This window comes from Sinohyriopsis cumingii, chromosome 18, assembly GCF_028554795.1.
Source record: "Sinohyriopsis cumingii isolate HCF-2022 chromosome 18, ASM2855479v2, whole genome shotgun sequence".
Taxonomy (NCBI): domain Eukaryota; kingdom Metazoa; phylum Mollusca; class Bivalvia; order Unionida; family Unionidae; genus Sinohyriopsis; species Sinohyriopsis cumingii.
This window is the reverse complement of record NC_142978.1, coordinates 12,908,096-12,914,095: the sequence shown is the minus strand read 5'-3', so window position 1 is coordinate 12,914,095 and position 6,000 is coordinate 12,908,096.

Below are 6,000 nucleotides of genomic sequence, written 5' to 3'. Positions count from 1 at the left end.
GAATTAATATACAAAAGGGAATGAATGCTTCGATACAATTTGAAATAATGATCGCATTGCACCCGTTAAAAGTTTGCATGTGAGCAAGTACTTCAAAGATATAGAAAATGATTAATTTTACTCTCTCTACTGGCAAAGGAATTGGTCTATATCAACACTTATATGACAGTTAATATGACTTAATTATCCCTTCTTTTTTTAAATGTGAAGGACACGTGACCAGGTAAACTTTAAAAAATATCCTTAATAAAATTTGTACTTAATTTTGCTTCTAAAATTGGGTTTTAATTTTTAGCACATATCTTGATATTCGAACCCTGTGTTAAACATGCTGAGCTAGATACCCGTATCATAGTGTACGTACCTAATGTGTAAATCAAAGTGATCACGCCAACATAAAGCGTCTCTAATTCCTTTCTAAATAGCATACACCTACAGGTCAAATATAAGGACCCACCTTTCATTCAGAAATTCAATTCCGTGCTAGATGCAGCGGAAATTCAGAAATTGCTGGTGGGTGGGAATTGGATAATTTCGTGGTGAAGGTGGATGAGGAGGGTATGATAATAGTTGCACTATAAACAATACAGCAAAATGAACATATCATTTAGGATACATTGCAGGATCATGTAAACTTGAGGTCCATCCACCCATCTATCTCTCCTACTAAACTAAATATGTGTCGGAAATTAAGCAGATTCACTATTTGTTAGATATTTAACCCTTTCTAAAGTCAAACATGTTTTTGCTTTTATTATTGCGTAATTAATAATCTTGCTGATAACCACTTTTTTCTTTCTTTTTTCTTTAAGTTTAATACTTTTGTCAATCTAATTGTTTATAATGAATTATTGTCATTGCAGCGATGATATTCTCGATGTCATGTAAGTAGAACCAATAAAAACAATTAGTTTTTGATAGTTTCATCTAAATGTTCCCTATCCATGGCTTATAGTGTTTTATTTTTCGACAAAAAGAAACATGTACTTCTTCTTGTGGGGATAAATGTACGTCATTTTTAGTTGGCGCCCTGTGTAGGTGGGAAATCGTCGCTAAGGGGAAGTAACAGCGTTGTATACTTTTATTTCGAGTAATTAAATTATTTTTTCTTTACACTTGGCACCGCTCTGGTGGCCTAGTGGTTAGAGCGTCCGCCCTGAATGCGGGAGATCGCGGTTTAGATCCCAGGCCGAGTCATACCAAAGAATTATAAAAGAATGGTAGTAACAGCTGCCTCGCTTGGCGCTCAGAGGTTAGTATTTGGACTAGTCGGTCTGATGGCAGGATAATGTGACTGGGTGGGACATGATGCTACATGTCTGTGGCATGATGCCCCAGGGCTAGACATCACTATAAACTGCCACAGTGCATACATCGTAAAGCTACGTAAAAAATCCAAATCTCACACACGTACACTTGGTAATTGTGTTTATTCTTTTTGTGCGAGTATACCTAATTTTAATCATGTAATGAAAATCTGATGTAAAAAGAAAAATGTTAGAGTATAACTATAGCCGGTGACCTTTAAGAAATTTGTGTTTCCACTAATTATAGTCCTACTGAGAAAAATCATGCTTCTTGGTAGGTATTTGTGCTTGAACTCTTTATATCATATTAGGTTTCAGAAATGGGAAGAGTGCTGAGAATAATATATGTGCCCCCCACCCCATACGATACACAGAACAGGTAATACTGGTGAGAATATCGATGTGTTCTGTTTTTCAAATACAAATCTACGACATTGTGTTATGGGGGATACATTTTGATATGCTTATCGAGTACCGTCTATATGACTGGTGGAAGAAAATTACATTTAGATTAGCATACGGATGGTGATCAGATATGGCAAATTGTATCGTTATATATCTATCGTTATGAGGTGTCGTATTCAGAATACAAAACTCAGTAAATAAGAAATTAGGGCGTCAGAAATATTATCTCCAAACCAAATATGTGGTAATACTGATGGCAGATAAGGGAAATGCCATTGATGTCTTGGACTGAAATCAGAATATTTTGGAAGCGTACCGACCATTAAATGAGTATGAAAATTATCAGCGGCTATTTAAATTTATTCTGATACGGTAGTGAAAGTCAGTGTACTCGGAAGGTTACGTGAAGGTGATTTTTTGACGAAAGTGGACTCTGCTACTTGATTCCTACTAATTCAAAATCAAGGTATTTGTTTTCTTCTTTCATAAAATCCACAAACCTGAAGAAAAAAAACTGGACTATGTATAAATGACAAAAATATAAATAAAGATAATACGTCTATTTCTATTTACAAAGGCCGAAATTTATTTTGCTTAATTCGAAAGTGGAATTTGCCAGATTCCTTTCAACAGGTAGAGCTTAGTGACATGTTTTGCATTTGTGATTTGTCAATGCAGCTTTTGGCATTGCAAATGAATATGTTTTAGTGACACTTTTCACTATCCTATAGTTAGTGCAGATACGGAAAGTGATATTTAGTTTCGGCTAAAGAATGCATGGCGAACTTAAGTTACTTTTTTTTGGTTCAAGAAAATCATTCTCCTACAAATATTCGATTTCTTTTTTCATACATTCCTGTTTCAGAGGATTTATTCTGCAAGGATGCTGTTTACATGCATAAAAACTACAATTTTGTACATCACAATAATATTTATTTTGTTCGGGTTGGAAGATCTGGAATCAAGTGCTCATATTCACATATTAGCTGTTGTATTTCATTCTTTTCTTGTGGCTGTAGATGTGAAAGTTTCTGTTCCAGATAATATATGTTCCGCATTCTGAAGGCTGCTGAAACCAAAGTCACTGCAATCTGGTTGCGCGTAGTCGTTTCAATCATCATTGTGTTGGACAGGTACAAAAATATTGACTGAATAATTAACGGGGCTATGTATTTCAGCATACTCCTTTAACATATTTTCCTGATATATAGCAGAGTTCTTTCTGTTTGCCTCCACCAACGAGTATTAATGTCATTATTTAAATGAATTTTTAACTTTATGAAGATCATATTAATTAGCCTAAGTATTATTTTGAGGAATGGCATGAGAGCCAGAACTTTATCACCATGCTAAAACGGTATTTCCTTTGGAGTTTTGTAATACCCTAATTTCAATTTTAACTACACAGAGTGAAAGTTATTTCCTGATACTTCACAAATCTTTGACAAATTATTTTTAAAATCAAAGTCAAAATCAATAAAATTAATCCCAGAATCCTCTGTTAATAGAAGTTTCTCTTTCTACAAATTCAACGGTCAACGGAAAATATTTCTAAAACCTGGTTCAAAGGAATACAGCCTGCGATATGACAAGCATGACAAGATCTACAGTATTTAGAAACATCATATGTAATTCTCAACCGATAAAAATGATTCAAAATCTTGTGATCAACCTTACTGACTCCTAAATGACCTGCCAAGGAAGTTTTATGAGATAGACTAAAAATTTCTTATTTATATTAATGTGACCTCTCTTGGACCACTCGTCATCAGCTGGTACCTCAGGTGCTCTCCATATTCTCATAAGGACCCCATTTGAACAAAATAGCAGCTTGATACCTCTGCGGAATCAGTTTCGCTAATAGAACTCTGAAACAAGCAGGAAATATCAAGATTATTTACCCGTTTGACGACAAGTGATTGCCGTTTGCCATCCTGAATAGAACCGAGTGACTGAGTGGTAAAATCAGGATCACTGTGATTAGTACCTTTTGATTGATCAATACCAGGAACAAAAAGTGACTGACCTATAAATGTCAGATAAATGAATAATTCCTGTATCAACTTCATTCTCAAGAGCTCTTTTTGACATAGCTCTTGTAGCTGTACATGCAGGGTATAAATCAGGTATTTCATTTTCAAGAGCTCTTTTTGACATAGCTCTTGTAGCTGTACATGCAGGGTATAAATCAGGTATTTCATTCTCAATAGCTCTTTTTGACATAGCTCTTGTAGCTGTACATGCAGGGTATAAATCAGGTATTTCATTCTCAATGAGATCAACATTTTGCTCCAAGCAAGGCTTGTCAGTTACAAGTGCATTAATATTAACCTTATCTCCAGCTAAAGCATTATCTAGCAATAAATGAATACCTTCAATGGACAAAGAAACACAGCTCCGATAGTTACAGGTTCTGAAACTAAGTGATGACAAATTAATATTATGAAGTGCAATTTGAATAAAGGCGCACTCTAATCCCTATGTAAAAACACTTTCTCAGATAAAGGCAAAGTACCTGATAATAAAAGACTCCGAGAAGCTAATATGTTTCTTAATATTTTAATAGGGAATGGATTGGCAGAATCACAAATAAGTGATAGAATCTTTCGACATGAATGATGAAAAATTATCTATAATAATATCAGATTATGGTGTGTCTGACTCAGTCAATATCTTGTTTCCAACACATGGCCATAACCTTGACCTCTTAGAAACAATGCCATTGTGAATAGCCATGTCTTTATTATTTTGTTTATTTTTTCAACTTTTAGCAATCAGAAATAACGTGTGCTATTTTATTGCAATAGGTGCATGTAGGAAGATAAGGATTTCTGCTCAATATTATCAGAAATTTAATGCTTGTAAGATGTGCCCGATTGAATTTAAGAAATGCTCATATGAGACTGAGATTGTTTGTTACAAAAGCCTGATGAAAGGTAGACGTATTGACATATGAAACTTTGTGAGGTAAGTAATATTTGTCAGCTGTATGACCAGCGTTTTACACGTTGTCTATATGGTATTCATCAAGGTAAAACTTGACATTACATTGATCGCAATTTTTGAACTCTTCGACTAGTAAGAACTGGGCAAATTAGTCATCATCTTCATCGATCTTTTCAGCAGCACAGCACATATCAAATATTTGTTCTTTTCCCTTAGCAAACGCGACACGGTTTCGTTTAGTTTCCTTATCACAATTAAATTTCCAAACCACTGTCGATTTGCCTGAGGCACTAACTCATAATCATTTCAAGAGACTTTCCTTAATTAAATCACAATTAGCACGTGCTTCTACTGACAGTAAAGTGTAATCTTCACGAGCTTTGCCATTAAGTACACTATGTAATAACCAAGCCCTGTGCTCTCTTGGCAGTTTAAAATTTTCACCTTTTTTCAAAATGTAGAAAATATTGATCTACATATTTGTATTAAAAAGGGGGCAGTAACCTAATATTTTTAGTAAAAAGGGGGGCAGAAACCTAATATTTGTATTAAAAAGGGGGCATTAACCTATAATTTTTATTAAAAAGGGGGCAGTAACCTAATATTAAAAAGGGGGCACTAACCTAATATTTTTGGTAAACCAAGAACTGAACTTTCATGAGGAAAGGACTTCTTGCTTGCCAGTTCTAGTTCTTTTTATTTCCACTTGCATTTACATTTCTTTTTCTCCAACTGCAATTTTCTTTCTTCGTTCTGCATTTGCATTTTCATTTGCGTTTTTCCTCTTTTTTTCGTTCTTAATTTCTTTTTGTATCTGCAGTGTCTCTTGTTTCTTCACTTTCTGATTTTGGAGTTCCATAATTACATTTTTGAAGTTTAAGCTTGTTTTTAGCTTTATTTCCATCTGAATTGCAACTTTATTACTTTCATCTCCTTTACCACCATATACCAGACCAAAATATTTTAATTTCCTGTGTTAACAAAGACGGTTCTACGTCCGAAATAGAATAGCGGATGGTAAGTTGCAGCAATTGATTTTTCCCTAAACACCCCAACCTTCCTGGGTCGGATTGGAAATAGAAATTTCTGTCGTAAATGCCATTATGAAAGATTGTTGGTTTTACAATGTGAAATCAAAATATAACGGTCTAAAATATTCCGAAACAAAATGAATTTAAATTTCAAAGCAGTTTTCGTTTCTCCGAAATATTTCTGAAATTCGTATCCCAGACGAGCCCCCAATTTCTCATACGACTCTATGGTTATAAACTAAGTATGCGACAGAAGCAAAACCAACATGTTGTATAAAGAACCAGTGGCGTCACTCGGGTTGGTGTCACCC